Below are 19,961 nucleotides of genomic sequence, written 5' to 3' on the forward strand. Positions count from 1 at the left end.
CCTAAATCCTTCTCATAAGGTGTACTCTCGATTTTCCAACCGCCCATTGTGTATTCAAACCTAATATTTTTACTTCCTATGTGTAATACTTTACATTTACTGACATTAAATTTCATCTGCCACAAATCTGCCCAAGCCTGTATGCTATCCAAGTCCTTCTGTAATGATATAACGGATTCCAAATTATCTGCTAATCCACCTATCTTGGTATCATCTGCAAACTTAACCAGCTTGTTACTTATATTCCTATCTAAATCATTTATATATATTAAAAATAGCAGCGGCCCTAGCACTGACCCCTGTGGAACACCACTCTTAACATCGCCAGTTCTGATGAGGTTCCTCGCACCATCACCCTCTGCTTCCTGTGTCTGAGCCAATTCTGCACCCATCTAAAAACATCACCCTGAATTCCCACTTCTTTTAACTTGATGCCCAACCTCTCATGTGGCACCTTATCAAATGCTTTCTGAAAGTCCAGATAAATAATATCATAAGCTCCACTTTGATCGTATCCTTTTGTTGCCTCCTCATAGAATTCCAACATGTTAGTAAAACACGACCTCCCTCTTCTGAACCCATGCTGACTGTTCAGAATAACTCCTGTCCTTGTCATGTGTTGCTCAATCTTATCCTTAATAATTCCTTCCATTAATTTTCCTGTGATGCTTGTTAAGCTTACTGGCCTATAGTTGCTTGGATCTGCCCTGTCACCCTTTTTATATAATGGGATGATATTTGCCATTTTCCAGTCCTTTGGAATCTCTCCAGTGCACAGTGACTTCCTAAAAATATGTGTCAAGGGTTTATATATGTACTCACTAGCCTCCTTAAGAACACGAGGATAAATATTATCTGGGCCTGGTGATTTGTTTGATTTCATCTTATTTAATCTGAGCAGCACTTCTCCCTCTACAATTTCCAAATCCCTCAGTACCTCCTTAGTAGTTGTGTTTACCTCTGGCAGGTTATCCACTTGCTCACTTGTAAACACCTCAGAAAAATGTAAGTTTAGGGCATCTGCTATTTCATTGTCTGTATCTTTTAATTCCCTTTACTATTCCTGATGAACTTGACCTCCTCCTTAACTGTTCTTTTACTACTAAAATACTGAAAGAATCTCTTGGGGTCTTCTTTCGCCTTATCTGCTATATTCCTCTCCAACTGTCTTTTAGCCTCTCTGATATCCTTCTTAATGGTTGCCCTCATGTTCTCATACGCTACGGTTCTCTTTGCAGTCATTAGTCTTATATGCCTTATACAGCAGTTTTTTCCTTTGCAACTTCTTTTTAAATCTTTATTAATCCATCGTGGAGTTTTTTTTAGTTTCCTATTACTTCCAAATTTAGGTATGTATCTGTCCTGCATTACATGTAAAACATTTTAAACCTGTTCCACTGCTCCTCGACTGTCTCCACATTTAAAAGCTTATCCCAGTCTATCCTACTTAGACTTTGTCATCTGCTCAAAATTAGCCCTACTAAAGTTCAACTTAACAATTTTAGTCTTTGCATCTGTACTCTTACAAAATACTGAGAATTGTATTACATTATGGTCACTTGACCCTAGTGGTTCAATCACCTCTACACCCTCAATTCTATCCTGATTATTACAGAATACTAAATCCAGATAGGCTTCACCCCTTGTTGGTGCTTTAACATGCTGTGTTAAAAAACAGTCACTGATTACTTCTAAAAACTCCTGCTCTTGTGCTCCTCCATCTGTAAGGTTATCCCAGTTAATATTTGGATAATTAAAGTCCCCCATGACTATAATATCCCCTGTAAACTTGCCTTTTGATATTACTAAAAGATGTGTGTTGAAATTACTGTCTGAATTGGGTGGTCTATAACACACTCCTAAAATGAGACCTTTTCCCTAATATTTTCCAGGCAAGCCACATGTCCTCACTAAGATGGGGCTCATCATCCAACTGAAGATGACTTACATTTAATTCCTGTTTGGCATAAACAGCAACCCCACCTCCTTTTCTGTTCTGTCTATCCTTCCTAAAAAATGTGTATCCCTCTATGTTACACTCATCCCCATCTTTGTTATTTAGCCAGGTTTCCGTTATTGCTATAATATCATAATTGTGCTCTGCTACATACAACTCCAACTCACTTACCTTATTTTTGATACTTCTAGCATTAAGGCAAGCTATTTTTAATGTGTTAATCCTTCTATCTTTACGTGTTTGCTTAAAATTTACATTACTATGCATTTTTATTTCTACACCATTGTTTGTTCTTCCATGTATAGATCTAAATCTGGCCTGTCCTAAACTCCCTGCCCCCATTCCCTAGTTTAAACAATCCTCGACTAGCCTACACATACGCCTCCCCAATACATTGGTGCCCCTCCGGTTCAGATGTAACCCGTCACGGCGGAACAGGTCCCATCTGTTCCAAAAGGAGTCCCAATGCCCCATAAACCTATACCCTTCTACCCTGCACCAAGATTTGAGCCACGCTAAGCCTTCTAATCTCCTCAATCTTACCTGGACTGGCGCGTGGCACAGGCAGAACTTCGAGAAGACTACCTTGTCAGTTCTGCTCCTCAGCTTGGTACCTAACTCTTTGAATTTGGATCGCAGAACTGACAGACTACCCTTATGTATGTCATTTGTTCCAACGTGGACAATGACAACTGGATCCACCCGTGCTCTGGCCAAGAGCCTATCCACCCTTCCAGGGAGGTCTCCCACCTGTGCTCCCGGAAGGCAACACACCGTGAGACTCTCTCTCTCTGGAGCACACCTGCGCTTCAATCCCCTAATGATTGAGTCCCCAACTATCACTACCTCTCTCTTTTGGGAACTGGTTTTGAGGTGGCCCGTTGGGGCTCCTCAACCCTGCTTACCACCTCAGAATTATCAGAGTCACCGTCCAGCTCCACAAGGACATGATAACGGTTAGACACTTCTAATTCTGGGGTTGATGCCCCCGGACAGTGTGCACCCTTTACCTTACACCTTGTGACCGTGACCCACCTATTCCTACCTGTTTCCTCCCGCACCACCTTGGGGGTGCACACTATCTTCTAAAGGACACCTGGGCCAAGTCCGCCAATTCTCTATTACAACGCAGGTCAGCCAACTCCTCCAGTTCAGCGGCCCTAAGCTCGAGGTGCTGGATCAGCTGGCATCTCTTGCAGATGTAGCCCTCATAGACAACTGGCTCTTCCAAACCATCATCTAAAAAGTCCAACATCCAACAGGACTTGCATTGCACTGGCCTCATTATTAAAATTTGATTTGGGATTACTAAACTGCCTTAACTTTTTTTTTTTCTTAAAATTAAATTTCTTCTTCTTTCAGCTGCTCCTTAACTTAAATGGTAACACTAAGATCTGCTACAGATATTTTACACCTTTTCCCCTTAAGCTCCTGTACTGTTCTCCCTCTCAGCTGCCTGCTATTTGCCTTTCTATGAGGTTAACTTTACTTTTCTCTGTCTCTTCTAACTTTGCGCTCTTCTTACTTATAAGCTCTTCACTTGCACTGTTTGTATTCCCCCGTATTAATGAACCAATACGCTGTGCCCACTTAACTGTTCTGCCTCTGGACCGCTAAGGACTGTTTAATCTAAAATAAACAAATAAATAAAACTTTACTACCTTATTTGCTCCTACTGCTCCTTGTGCCTGATCGGCGTCTTAACGCTGGCCGCTTACCTGCACACTGCTGAGTTTCCACCTTTTACTTTCTTTGAAGTCAGCCGTGGCCTTTTTTTCTTTTCCTTTAAACTAAGGTATCGCTGTTACGACGACGAGTTTATTTACTTACAAATGTCGATATCACTTACTGCTGCTTTCTACCCTGCTCCCTACTATTGCTACAGATCACAATGTCATCAGCAAACATCATAGTCCAAAGGGACTCCTGTCTAATCTCGTCTGTCAGCCTGTCCATCACCATTGAAAATAAGAAAGGGCACAGAGCCGATCTCTGATGTAATCCACCTCCAGCTTGAATGCATACGTCACTCCTACCGCAGACCTCACCACTGTCACACTTCCCTCATACATATCCTGTACAACTCTTATGTACTTCTCTGCCACTCCCGACTTCCTCATACAATACCACAGCTCCTCTTGAGGCACCCTGTCATATGCTTTCTCCAGGTCCACAAAGAAGCAATGAAACTACTTCTGGCCTTCTCTAAACTTCTACATCAACATCCTCAAAGCAAACATATCATCTGTGGTGCTCTTTCTTGGCATGAAACCATACTGCTGCTCACTAATCATTACCTCACTTCTTAACTTAGCTTCCACTACTCTTTCCATAACTTCATGCTGTGGCTCATCAATTTCATTCCCCTGTAGTTACTGCAGTCCTGCACATCCCCCTTATTCTTAAATATCAGCACCAGTACACTTCTTCTCCACTCCTCAGGCATCCTCTCACTTTCCAAGTTTCCATTGAACAATCTGGTTAAAAACTCCACTGCCATCTCTCCTAAACACCTCCATGCTTCCACAGGTATGTCATCTGGACCAACGGCATTTCCATTTTTCTCCCTCCTTACAACCTCTCATACATACTCATCATACGCCTTTTATTTAGCCCTCGCATCCTCTCTCTTCACCTTGCGCCTTATCTCTTTGTACTCTTGTCTACTTTCTGCATCTCTCTGACAATCCCACTTCTTCTTTGCCATCTCTTCCTCTGTATACTCTCCTGTATTTCCTCATTCCACCACCAGGTTTCCTTAGCCTCCTTCCTCTTTCCAGACGAATACCATTAACAGTACTAATAAAAATAAAGATTGATTGACATATTTAAAAGCTTACCATAAGTTCATATTCTGTAAAAACCAACAGAGTATTCAATTCATTGAGATAATTAAAACAATAGGCTTAAACCATTAGTTACCACTGGTATAATACATTTCTAATCCACTGGTTGTAAAACACAGCAAAAACTAAGACTAACTACCAAGTAGCATAATATAAGCAGATATGTAATTGTGGATTTAAAGTAATCCTTAATAACATGTGTGCAGAATACATTTAAATGGAAAGTTACAATCCAATAATTTAAATCTCCTCACTGGATGAGTAATGAGATGAGTGAATAAAGTGATAAAAGAAAAAACAGCTGTACAGCTTCTATAAGAAAGATTACAGGACTACTTAATCCAGTGAATGTATGAGAAATGGCAAAAAAGGCAGTTGTGGGAGAATATTAAAAATAATGCAAATCAGTTGGATGATAAAATGTAATAATAATAGTGCAAACTCAAACCCTTAAAGGCTTATTTTAGTATATTAGTAGTATGACAAGAAAGGTAAATATATTAAGACCAGCATTGTTTGGAATAAAATGTATTGATCAAGAAACTGCAAGGACATTTAAATTATAGTTTACTGAGGTTAGATCAATAAAAAGATTGAAAGCATGCCAGTGAAATGTATTCAGAACATATTAAATAGTTTGGAAATTATAGTGATACAACAAAGAAAAGCTACAAAGAAGTAAATCAACAGAATGTTATAAAGGAAAGACCTTGCAAGAGAGTGCTGTTTTCAAGTTACATTCTTATGAATTCTGTTTTTGACTTTGAGTATAGTGATTTTCCCTTGTAGTCTGCTTCTGATCTCTAACCTTAGTATTTATTGACCTTGGCTGCAATTGACAGTCCTTCAGATATGCACCTAAATAATCTGCCACACAGTTCAAAATTTTACTTGTCAGAGTTTTTATTCAAAGTAACTATCAGACAACAGCATTAAATATCAGCCTAAATTAAATAGCTCTGAAGGAGCACAAAAATTACACCAGAGTTGTAAAATGAAAAATAAAAGAAAGTATAAAATAATATATAAAAATATTCAAAAGTAACATCCAAAAATGTCTTGCTTGCCAAAAATAAAATAAAAAATAAATAATTAAAAAAATGATTAAAAAAAAAATAATAATAACCCTACAGGCCTCACTATATCACCGACAAAATACATCAGCTCCTATTGAGCTGTGAAGCAGAAGTGAATGAGTGCTTCAGGGGTTCTGCAGATATCAATAGAGATGGCAGAGCTTGCAGCATTACACTGGATGCCTGTTGAAGGTGGCGGGGCAGGAATCATTGCTGGGCATACCTATAAGTAATGAGTGGATAATGTGAGATGAGAGAGAGAAAGAGAGTGATGAGAACAAAGAGAAAGGAAGCTGATTCTGACTCCGATTTTTATCCTCATTTTAACTTCCTCACATAGAACTGTTTTTATGGTTGATTTAGTCTTTTTGCACCACTTTGTTTTGGATACTGCTTTTGTCAGTCATCAGCAGTCATTGTCCACCCCGCTATAGCCTAACACAGGGTCAAGGGGTCTGCTGGAGCCAATCCCAACCAACGCAGGAACAAACCCCAGGCAGGGCACACCCACCCACACACACACCTACACACTAGGGACAATTTAGGACTGCCAATGCACCAAACCTGCATGTCTTTGGACTGTGGGAGGAAACTGGAGCACCCGGTGGAAACCCACGCAGACACGGGAAGAACATGCAAACTCCATGCAGGGAGGACCCGGGAAGGGAACCCAGGTCACCTTACTATGAGGCAGCAGCGCTACCACTGCTGCACCATGCTGCCCAGATACTGCTTTTGTTTTTAATAAAATAGACTTCTGCACAATACTTGTGGTTGTGCCCACATTCACCCTAGTCCACCCTCAGTTATGACTACTCTTGTCCTAGGGAAAGGAGCAACCCTATGGCTGTGTGCACCAGGGACATCAGAGTATAAAATGCATGTATTTTTACTAAAATATTGTCAAATTAACCATATCTGGAAAATGGCCTACTGAACAATAATGAAACACGCTGAAAAGTAACTGAGCATTTAAGTTGAAGACCCACTTCCCACATTCATGGATCATGAGTCCAGCTTAGTAACAGCTTATTTATTTGCTAACACTATACTTTATGTAGGTGGCGCAGTGGTAGCACTGCTGCCTCGCACTTGGGAGACCCGAGTTTGCTTCCTGGGTCCTCCCTGTGTGAAGTTTGCATGGTTTCCCCGTGTCTGCGTGGGTTTCCTCCAGGCGCTCTGGTTTCCTCCCAAAGACATGCAGGTTAGGTGGATTGGCGATTCTAAATTGGCCTGTGGGTGTGCTTGTGTGTGTCCTGTGGTGGGTTGGCACCCTGCCTGGGATTGGTTCCTGTGTTGGCTGGGATTGGCTCCAGCAGACCCCCATGACCCTGTGTTTGGATTCAGCGGGTTGGAAAATGGATTGATGGATGGATACTTTATGTAATATGAAAATTGCAAAGTGCACTGAGAGACAAGTACAGCTTAAGATTTAAAGTTAAACTGAGGAAGAGCATACACTTTGTACTTGTCCATGAGTTGTTTAACAAGCAGAAGGTCAATTGACCCATGCAGTTTCACAAACTGCCACTAAATAAACATGAGGTCTCCCAGTTGTGGATATGAATTTAAATGTAATGACAGAAGTGGGTCTACAATTCAAATGTGTCCTTCATTTTGTTCACTAAAAATCAAAATTCTTTTTTAAATTTTTTCAAATTGAAAAATATGATCCAGTGGCTCCCATCTTTTGAGGTTTTATCGTTGCATTTCTTTGCTTTCATTTTCCTGCATGCAGGATATCATTTGGCCAGCTGATGGCGCTGTTATTGCTGTTGCAATTACACAGGACGTGGGACTGGCAAATACCACATAGGGTTATTATTTTATTTTATAAAGTAATTTCTTGTCTTTAAGTGCTGTTTAATCTTGATTATATTAATAAAAACTTGTTCACAGTAAATAATTCGGATTCTATAAAATACCAGTTTTTCAGGTATAAATTTCTATCTTATTAACTTGAAATTACTGTACGTGTCTGAACCTACAAAGCACAAATCTGATTCTTTTTAAGTGGTGAGAGGACATTAAAGGGTGATCTCGAAAGGTAATTAGGTAGACTGTGTCTAAAACAGTAAATTTACCAGTGCCTCGTATAACACACCAAGTCCAGAATGAAAAGTATTTGCGTAGATGACTTGGCAGAAGAATCACAACTATCCATGATAATAAAGAAAGAAAACCTTTCTCACGGCTTTTACACACACACACACACACAAGATTTTGACATTTTGATATTGAAAAGATTATTTGGGGATCCTCCCTTTAATTATTACGAGGATGTTTATCTTCTAAATCTGTAACTATTTACTCCCCACTTCAATGTTGTTTTTTTTTATCTCTGCTCATAGATTATTTACTCTTTTTTCTGGAATGCATGCATCCTTTCCTTGCAAACCTCATATTCTTCTTAGTTTATTTCCTTGTTAAAACAGAGTTACATCTTACTCATCATGAGATAGTTAAGGTAGGTATATACACACATATATTCATGTAGAATCAGAGTGTCCTGCTGACAATCAAGTTCAGCTTTTTCAGTTATGCTCTGGTGTGTTGTACTGGACACTTGTTAATCCACCATTCTCTTCCATTTCACGGTTCATTCTACTCAATTACCAGTATATATCTGTAGCTCCTTTTAGCATGTTGAACCTTTACTTTTTTATTTGAAATTTTGTTAATCCATCATTTTGCTCAATACAGAATTATAGGTATATGCATGATAATCAGAAATGGAACACTGCAGTACTATCAAGTCAGCATAACTGCATTTTTGTCATTTCTTAATAAAAAATAAAATTTTACCTGGAACAATTTATAAATTAACTTATAAGTCAATGTTTCCAGCTAATTTAAATAAACTGTTTAAAAATTCTAATAGAACCAGGTGGTGCATTATATTCACTATTAATATGCTAGGAGTATCAATGGCAAGAACAGAAGCCAACAGGTCTGCAGACTATGACAGCTCATGAAATGTTATCATCACTCATTTTCATTCATCATGCACTTTGCCAAGACCTGATCCAGTTTTTCTGCATTATTTAATTCAGCCTTCACCTAAAAATAAATGAGATAAATTGCCATGCACATTCATGCAATAAGGTATACACAGTTTGCATTCTGTTCTTCGCAAAATGCTAATTTAGAAAAGTAGTAACAACTGAAGTGGTTATTGAAAGCAGATGAATGTAAAGGAATAAAATTGTGACACTAACAAATTTATTTTATTTACCTTTTATAAATGAATGCAGCATGCTGTGGCATGCAAATATAACTCAAACACAACCACAGCCTTTGTTGTCTGGATAGAAGCAGGCTGAAATAGTCCTCCTGCCAAAGCCAGAGTGGTCTGGAGCAAACCCAAGCCCATCGAGCTTAAAGACAGTTGGTGTAATGTGAGCAGCCATAGGCTGGAAGCTGCCAGTTCAGATTTCCAGATCATCTCTAGTATTTACTTTTAATTACAGCCCTTTGTGATAAAGTGTGTGGCAGGCATCCAACTAAATTGTCTTTCTAAATGCATATTGTTGTTTTGTCATTTTCTGTATAAAATAAGTTTGTTCATCAAAAGACACATTTTAGTTATCCCAGGCGCACCAATGTCTTCTGTTCCACAGCAACAACAACAACAACATTTATTTATATATATTCATACAAAAAAATGTAGCTCAAAATGCTTTACAAAATGAAGAATAGAAAAATAGAAGATACAATAAAAACTAAAAATAAGTCAACATTAATTAACATAGAAGAAGTAAGGTGCGATGGCCAGGGTGGACAGAAAGAAAAAAAACTCCAGACGGCTGGAGAGCTCAATACCAAAAAAGCCAACAAATTAGGTTGAAAATGAAAAATACTGTAGCGCTGGCACCAAGTGTCAACTTTTGCTCTTAATATTACAATTTTAGATAGATCGCAATCCTTAGAAGGACTTTTCTCACTGTTGATGCACTGAATGGAATTCTTATGCGACTTTTTATGCTGTTTTTCTAGGATCCCCTGAAGGTGGCTGTGAAGCTGCTCATTTACATGACAGAATGCCAGTTGCCTTTACAACACTGAATATTTAATGTAAAGGCCAAAGGTCAAAAAGCCAGGATATCCAGGATAATCTAAAAAGACAAACCTGACAAGGGGATAACAAAAGGAGCCGAACAACACAAGCCATGGGAGAAAACTAATGCGTAGGCTGCTTCCCTGAGATATACTGTAATAGGCCTTAGCTCCCTGGGGCTCAACATAATGAAAAAGCAAATTAGGGTAACGTTATTAACAGGCAAAAGAACAATATAAAAGATGATTCTTTAATGTAGCAGTGGCAGTGAGTTAAATAAATTCTAAGGGGGAAAAAAAAGGCTTGAAAGAGGTGAGCACCTGCTATGTTATCTGTGGTTGCCAAGCCTCAGTAAGTTCATGCTTCCAGTTCCTGCTGACACGCTCTGCAAAACATTTTACTGCTATTTAGTTCTATTGATTTTATCCCACTGAGGCATGATGACACCGTGGCCGGTCACTACTTAACTTCAATATTTGGCCTAGACTATTGCACAGTTACAGTCCACTCAAAACTAGTTCAGTTTCTCCTTCTCTATTGACTTTGAAACATTTCACTTAGTTCATCGAAGCCCCTAAACATTTCTGTCATTTTGCCAAACCAGAGGCATAGAGAATGCAGCGGGGTTTGTTCATCACTAGTCACCAGTCAACCTAACCTGCACCTCTTTGGGATGGCAACCAGAGAATCAGAAGAAGAACCCACTCTGACATGGAAGGAATGTACAAACTAAACAAGATTTGAACCCAGTCTGCCAAAATTGTTAAACCACAAATGCTAACCACCAGATTAAGTAACCTAACATTTGAAACACTTAATCCAAAGTATACAGTGTTGGTGTCAGAAATCACTGAGTTTTACTGGGTGGCACACCCTCAGCAGTGAACACTTCAGAAACTTGACCATGGTACAAATAACCTTAGCCCAAGGTCTTTATTTCACAATTTTGCTAGGTATGACACTTTGCATTGCAATTTTTTCACTTACTTCTATAATTCCTTAAATAGCTGCTTCAGAATTAATACAATTATGAAAGTAGCCGTAGTCCATTTGTATAGTTTCATTTAAAAGTATTACTCAATTCCTCAGCTTCATCAAGTTGCAGCCCCTTTGAACTATGCAGTACTTTTATTCAATATTGTGCCCATGACCTTCCAAATGCACTTTACACAGCGACAATAAAATGATGATTTGATAAGAATGCCCTTTCGCAAGGCTGAATCTTATTATTTATTGCCATGCAAATCATCATTTAACATGATGTGTCTAACTTCTAGGTATTATGCACAGTCATAATTTAAGATATAATTTTCTCTTCCTTTTTATGATCAGAGGAGAATAAGGTGATGCTTCCCTCATAGACTTAATCTTCTGAATCAGACGCAAATCCTTCATCATAAAGGTTTTCATTTTCATGTCTTTGGAGGATGTTGAACTTATCGGTGTCAGCACTGAAAGAGAACTGAGAGAGTTGACAAGAATTTCATATTACAGACAAAGATTTCAGTTCTGAGACACTTAAATAGGGATTAATCCTCCAACTTCCTAAAAAGATGACAGATTTTTGAAACTTGTTAAAAAACAATTTTCCTAAGTAGAAGTTATTTTTTAATGTAAGGAATACCTGCAATTATTATTTTCCTACAGTAAGGTATTAGAAAAGAAGCTACACTTTTGAGAAATTGCTGTCAATCGACACAGACAAGGACATCCCGTCGTGATTCAGAAGGAGGAGATGTAAGGTGGTGCCAGATATTTGAGGTCTGAGTTACTTTAGCAGCTCATCCCATGTATTTCTACAGGTTTGTGGGTTCAGTAGGCTTGAAAACTATTCACTGGTTCTTTCAGAAATATCAAATCATTCAACAAACAAAGCAGAACTAAACAGCCATCTCTGCAGCCATCCTAAACAATGTGAAAGATACAGGAGGATTCATTCATTGTTCTATAACAAGAATATATGGAGTCCATGTTGGTAGCCTTGTAGGGATGATATTTAAATATTTCTTATGAATCCATGTTGAGTACCTCATTATTGAGTCATGTGTCTGTACTTTAAACATTCACTTGCAAGATAGAAAAGACTAATGTATTGTGATTTAAAAAAAAATATTATTTAATATTTATTATAAGCAGCTATAGTAAATTCTTTGTTAGAATAACCATTACCTATTAAAGAAAAAAGCCTGTTATTTGACGCTATTTTAACTGGGTTTAATCAGTAAAGGACGGTATGGCGGAAAAGTAATCCTACATTCTTGGTGAAAATTCTGCACCCAGTCATTGTTCACACAGAGTTTGCATAAATTGCCCCGCCTAAGTGAGTTTTTATGTTGGTTCCCTGGATTTCATTACACATCCCCAAAGAGATGCAGGTTATGTTAATTGTTGCCTCCAAACAGAAGTGGACCCTGTAATGGTCTTGCAGCCAGGACTGCAGACTTCTTCTTTTTCCTGTTCATCTTCTCCCACTTCTGTGTGATTGATTTACTTGATCAACCTCCTCCCGAGTGAGAACCTTTTCTTTCAGATTTTCTTTTGCTTTATCCATTCACTTCTGCTTTGGCCTCCCTCACTTTTGCTTCCCCTGTACTTCCATTCCCATCACTCATTTGCCCACATATTCATGGTCTCTCCTCATCACATGTCCATACCACTACAGTCTACTTTCCTGTACTTTCTTAGATATCACTTAGATAGATAGATAGATACTTTATTAATCCCAAGGGGAAATTCACATAATCCAGCAGCAGTATACTGATACAAAGAAACAATATTAAATTAAATAGTAATAAAAATGAAAAGAATTAAAATAAAATTAATGTTCGCATTTACTCCCCCGGGTGGAATTGAAGAGTCGCATAGTGATTTGGTGCACCTCTGATTTTCTCATATTTTTGTCCTGTTTGTAACTCCACAAATCCATTTCAACACTCTCATTTCTGCCAGTTTGAGCTTGTGCTCATACCTCAGCTCCATACATCATTGTTAGTCTTATCACCATCTTAAAATCCTTACCTTTAACTTTCACCTTGATTCTTTAATCACACAATACACAATATCGTCTTCCATTTGTTCCATCCACATAGCACACTATGGGTTATCTTTGCATCTAGTTTTCCATCTCGGACTACCACTGATCCTAGATATTTAAATTTATCCAAAAAGCAAAAAAATAAAATTAAATAATTGAAAAAAAAAATCACCCTGAAAACACACAAAGTGCCTTCTTGGGACCCAAGCTCTGACAGGTTGGATGGAGAACATCAGTGGATAGCCAATTTTTAGGTCACTCCAAAGATGCTTGATTGGGTTCATGCCTGGTTTCTGGTTTGGCAACTTAAGGACATTCACAGAGTTGACTCTAAGCCACTCAAGTATTGACTTTGCTCTGTGCTTAGGGCAGAGGTCCACAGCGCTCTGGAGCAGGTTTGCAATAAGTATATCCCTGTAATTTGCTCTGTTCAGCTTTTCCTCAAAAGTGTCTAATCTCTCAGTCCCTGCCACTGAAAAACAACCCAAAGCATGCTGCTTCCACCACCAAGCTTCACTGATGGGATGGTATTGCGCATGTAATAAGCAGTGTGTGGTTTCCTCCACGTGATGCTTAAGAGTTCAATCTTGGTTTCACTATACCAGAGAACCGTATTTCTAATAATCTGAAAGTCTTTTAGGTGCGTTTGCAAAACTCCAAGCAAGTTTTCATGTGGCATCAGGCTACACTGCCATAAAGCCCAAATGGAATAAATTGCATCCCAAAAGTTGTAAGTTGCCTTGGATAAATACATCTGCAAAATATGCAAACATAAATTCAGCAGAGGGTTGCAGTGGTGGTTGTCCTTCTGGATGTTTCTTCCATCTCCAAACAGGTTCTCTGGAGCTCAGCCAGAGTGACCATTGGGTTCTTGGTCACCTCTCTTGTCATGGAACTTCTGCCACAACTGCTCGGCTTGGCCAGACACCCAGCTCTACGTGGAGTCCTGGTTATTTCAAACTTCTTTCATTTAAGAAACACAGAAGCAATTGTGCTCTTGCAAACATTCAATGCTGCAGGATTATTTTAGCTTTTCCCAGATCCGTGCCTCGACATAATCCAGTCCTTATATCCTGTAGGCAATTCCTTCAACTTCATTGCTTGGTCTTTGGTCTGATGCACACTGTCATCTTTGGGACCTTATACTGACAGGTGTGTACCTTGACTATTTATGTCCAATCAATTGAACTGACCACAGGTGGACTTCTTACAAGGTGCAGAAACATCTCAGTGATGATCAATAAAATGGGATGCACCTGAGCAAATTTTGAACTGGAGTTGCAAAGGGTCTAATAATTTTTGTAAATGAATTAAAATAATAAACAGAAATATTGCATTGACACAAATTCCTAAAATCCAGTTTGTGCTTTGGGATATTGAGTGTTGCTTAATGAGGGAAACTGAATTTAAATGATTTTAGTGCATGGCTGCAATATAACAAAAAATATGAAAAATTGAAACGGTCTGAATACTTTCTGAAGGCACTGCTGATGACATGAACGATGAACAGATATATGGCTCCAAGAAAATGGAGCTTATGAAATAACCAAACAATGACATTTATCATTTTCACACAAGTCAATCATCTAAAAAAGTGTTCATAGCTTTTTAAAAAAATTATGCAAGGGATGATATACACTCCCAGCAATAACATTACAGATTTGCTAATTCTGGTAAGCTCATCAATTTGGAATATGCTAAATGTTCTTGCTTTAAAAATCAGTTTCTGTTTGACATTGCATTTTAAATGGCAAAAGAAAAAAAAAAAAACATGAATAAAAAAAGAAATACGCCTCACTGTTTTCAGGTGCACTTTTGTACCTTATTATCTTATTTAACATAGATAATAATAATAATAGAAGTACCCTGCATCAGTTCCTTGACAATAAAGTACCATTAGTAATACATTAGTTTAGTAAAATTGAACATGAAACAACAATTACATGCTGAATTTTTGATTAACCATTATGCATGTCAAGGTCTACCGGCAATGTAAATTAATTTCATTTAAGGATAACAGGGAATTGACCAGTAAATGAAACATAATTTTGAATTAATGTTCTCTTGATGTGATGTTGCTTTCCACTCATAAATTCATTTAAATACAATTAAGGAGGCAATTACAGTACACGATTAGAAAGCAAAACACAAAGCTTACTTGACAAAGGAATGCCTTTTGTTTGTATTGAGGAACAATTTCAAATATTTAAAGAGAATGGCGATGCTGCCTCATTGATCCAGGACATTAGAAACATGATCTCCAACACAGGATTTCATTTAGAATTTTTTTTTTTTTTTTAAGAATACAGACAAAATCAGTCCGCTTGCTTTCTTCCTAAGGGGTTTGACCATCTGGATCCGCTCTGTAAATATCCTGCTGAAGTTTGTGAGTCAGGTTACAGTACAATGGTTCCAGTATGTTATCATTCAGCAGCACCGTGCATGCCAGGTCCATCAGGTAAGGTTACCGCATTTGTTCAGACCAGAATTTGTGCCAGCCATTGGTTTTGAACCACAAGAGGAAGTACATTTTTTTGTTTGAAAGCTATAGCGTACTTGTGGTCACAAATCAAACCAAGGTCAATACCTAGAATGCAGCTTTTGCCAAACCATAAACACTAATAAAAAATCAAAAACCATGAGCAGTAGCAAAAATTTTGACAACTGGGAAGTCTAAAGCAAAAGGTAGATTATTTATGTACAAACTGATAGGCTGGAAATTCCCACGTTGACGTTTATATGGTAACCTCCAAGACGTAAGATGCATTATGTCAGCTGGGGTATTCTGGGTTACGTTACAAAGGATAACGGCAAAAGTGACAGTCTCAAAATGGAGGCACAATAATAATGCAAAGATGACATTAAGGAAAAAAACAATAAAATATTTAACTTAGTTATACAGCATAATTCGCAAAAAACAAATAAAATCCCCAACATGACCTGTAAATAATCATTTTATGCAGGAAAGACAAAAAAAAATAACTATAATACACAAGTCACAACACTTGTATATCACATCTTTGGAAAAACATATCAAAACAGATATATTTAAAATCAAGCAAAATGCCCAGCTTACAGAAAACGTACACAATAATCTTAACCGTCATGTTTTTGTCAACATTATGATTTTTTCATGCATTTAATTCTTACACAGATGTTTTCATTTTCAGACCTTATTTGAGTTTACCACAACAATAGTGATACCACTGCACTGCTATTTTGATGTGAACTTTCATTGCTTGCACTGTCAATCCAAACAAAACTTTCATGGTCACAATTGGTGCTCCGGCTACTAAAATACAACGACTTGATGTCACTGCACAGTCAGTATTTTTAGATGGCACTGTAGTATGCATGGTATTCAAGTTTATCAATACATTTTAACAAATTACAAACCTTTCGATAGTATTTTAGTTATAGAGGGAAAGGATTTCAGATTGACTTTTGCTCATTTTTGGTTTTTTTTGGGCCTGTGATTTTTGCCTCTTGCTTGGTGCTTGACTCCACATTTTTGCTTCTGTTTTTGACCTTTTGCTTGTCTTTAAACTACAACAATAACAATGTTTATTTCTAAAACACGTTTTCATACAGAGGATGTAGCTCAAAGTACTTCAAAAATAGATACATGCAAAGAAAAACATTTAAACTGAATAAGAACAATAATGCATAAATAATATACAAAAATAAATAATGCACACTTACATAAGATACATATATAATTAAGAGAAATGCTATTTAAATATAGAATTTTTTTAGTCTATAAATGACAATCTGATAAGGTCGGTTGGCCAGGATGTACAGAAAAAAGTCCAGTTAAGTTGGATAAAAAAAAAAAAAAATCTTTAGGGGTTCCATGCCAAAAGAATGCTCAGTCCCCTGTGGGCATTCTGTGTAACAATGTTCTTAGGTAGTTCTTTATTATTACTATTATTTTAGGCTTCATCTTAGAGGATTTGATAAAGTGGATGTCATGGTAGATTGGAATATCTGCTTTCATTCAAACATCACAGACAGCTGCACAGGACTTAGATGAGGTTGTGGAAGTACAGAATACCACCAGACAAAAACTATTGCTGGTTCATTAAAGAGTATGATAACTTTATGCATATTTATTTTACTAAGGCTAGAACTAAAACGTAACTACAAAAAAGCCAGATTAAAAAAGTGGGCTTTTAGGAGTGTTCCACAATGTTAACCTGGCATACTTCTATTGACAAACTTTTCCAGATTTTTGTTGCATAACAGCAAAAAGCGGCTCACCACTTCTTTTATGCTTGGACCTTAGAATAATGAGTAAAACCACTATTAGAAGATCTAAGGTTATGACTTAGAAAGTAAGGGTAAAGGCACTCCAAAAAATAGGAAGCAACAAGATTAAAGATTTATATACCATATGTAATATTTTAAAATCAATTCTACAAAGACACAGCTCAGCAATATAACAATGCTAAAATTGGCGAGATGTGCTCAGAGTTTCTTTTTCTGGCTAAGATTCTTCATGCTGCATTCTGGACAAACTGCAACTAGTTGACATTTTTCTTAGGTAGTGCACTGCAGTAATCTAGCCAACTAAAAGCAAAAGTGTGAATTGATCCAGCGTCTGGCAATGTATAAAGTCTAACTTATGCAATGTTTCCTAAATGAAAAAAATATATAGTCGGGTTAATATGTGATTTAAATCTTAGGCCAGAGTCCATGATTATACCTAAATTCTTTACTTTTTCCTTGACTTTTAGTGCTAAGAGTTCAAGTTTATTTCTAATATCCTCATTATTTCCATTATTACCTACAACTAAGATTTCAGTTTTTGTTTAGCTTGAGAAAATAACTACTCCTCCGTTCAGAAATACAAACAAGACAAGGTCAGAGAGCCACAGCGTCAGGGTCGTCAGGTGCTATAGACAGGTAAAGCTGTGTGTTATTTGCATAGGTGTGGTATAGTTCACCTTGTGTTTTGAGATAATACAGCTTAACTGGAGCATATAGATTGAAAATAACTGCAGGCCCAGAACAGATTTTTGTGGTATGTAATATACAATTATCATAAAACACAATGAATCACTAAAACCAATATAAGACACTGCACTAGAGAGGACCAGCCATTTTGGTAGGACGATTTATAAGAATACTGTAGTCAACATGCCAAACGCTTCTCTCAGGTCTAGCAGAACAACATATGTTGCCACTGTCTGCATTAATCCATAAGTCACCCACTAAGCAGTGCAATTTCTGTACTACAGTATGATTTATTCTAAAACCTGACTGAAACTTATCAAAAAAAATGTTTATTTAAATAGTTATTTAATTCCTTAAAAACTACCTTTTCCAGACTTTTACTTAAAACAGTTAAGTTAAAACTAGGTCAATTTGTCAGGTACAGAAGAGTTTGGATCACTGCAATTAACAATTTTACTTATATATTTTTCTTTTAAACCTGCATGCGGCTCAAGTTCATTACAATAACTGCATACCTTAATACTGATCATTCTGAGACTACTCAACTATTTTAAGAACTGTACCAACTAATACATGTAAAGTATGTGATAAACTAGTTCTAAAATGAAAATGAAAAGAATTGTGGGAGCAAAGCTCATGGGCTGTGCAATGGTATCTTCAACTGATGTTTGTGCAATACATGTATCATTTTAGTAGGAGTAACTATGTGTTAGGTGATGGAAACAATCCCTACAGAAGATTCCGTAAAATGAATCATGAATTAAATATATATATATTTATATATATAAATGTAAAATAGAACTTCAACAAAATTAAAAAGACTAACATGGTAAGTCTCAATTTGCTTAAGTCAGCTGTCCACCAGCAGATAAAGCTGCACACTTTTGAGCTATAAAGTTGTTATACCTTGCATCAACACACACATAATAGTTAGCATAGGTTAACTAAAATAACAAGCAGAGGAACTTCCATCATAACACAATGTGGCAAAAATATATATTTAAACAATAGTACTTTTGTTCAAACAAATGTAAAAGGTAACTAACTTCTAATAATAATAACAAAAATATGGGACTGCAGTGAACACTTTAAAGGTGGAACAAGAACTCTAATCTGACAGAATTGCAAAAGATGAAAAAAGATGTATTGTTCTGAAAGCCATTGATGGCATTTTCCACTATGCTGCTTGTTTTTCTTGGTTGGCCTTTCTATATTACAACATAGTTTTTATACTAAACATGTTAAAATTTAATACGTCAACTAGTTGCTTTAATTTTCAAAATATTTATAACATTTCAGTTTAAAACAATTAATGTAGTTTACAAGCTTTCAATATCTTCTCTTTCTACCAACATGAATCACTAACCAAGTACCACTGGTCAGAATTTGTGATGGAAGTATCCTATTAAACTGCTGCCATTATGAAATAATTTTTGGGAAGATTTTTCCGATTAGCTTTATAATGGGTTCATGAGGAGCCAGAATACAACCTGACAGCACTGGGTGCAAAGCAGGAAATATGTAGTGCCACTCGGTTGCAGTGTAAGCTCATATGTGCAGGTCAATTAATCCTACATACTTGTTTTGTTTGTCCTTTTGTTAGTTTCTTTGCATGGTAAACTTCCATTTTACCATACTAAGTCTACTTAGGACAACAGAAGTTTACTCCTAGGATCATTATTTTCTTCAATAGGTTCTAATTACTGGTTCCTTATCAAATGAAGAAATAATGATTAGTTTTCTTCCAGGGTCTTCAAAATGAGACTTTTTTGTCTTCAAGCAACAAACTTGCTAATTTTCTTACTAATGTATTTTTAGGTAAATTAATGTGTACACTATCTTAATGCCCCAACCACATATGATTTACAAACCTTCCTACCTTTACAATTATGCAAATTTTTCATTTAGCTTTTAATTAACTTTACTCAGTCAGTGGTCATATTTTTATTAGATTAGTAACTGGAGAAGGTCCTATACATGATCCATGTTCACTTTGTAAATAAGTAAAAACAAAAAAATGTTTAATTTGTTAATT

Source organism: Polypterus senegalus, chromosome 4, assembly GCF_016835505.1.
Source record: "Polypterus senegalus isolate Bchr_013 chromosome 4, ASM1683550v1, whole genome shotgun sequence".
Classification (NCBI taxonomy): Eukaryota; Metazoa; Chordata; class Cladistia; order Polypteriformes; family Polypteridae; genus Polypterus; species Polypterus senegalus.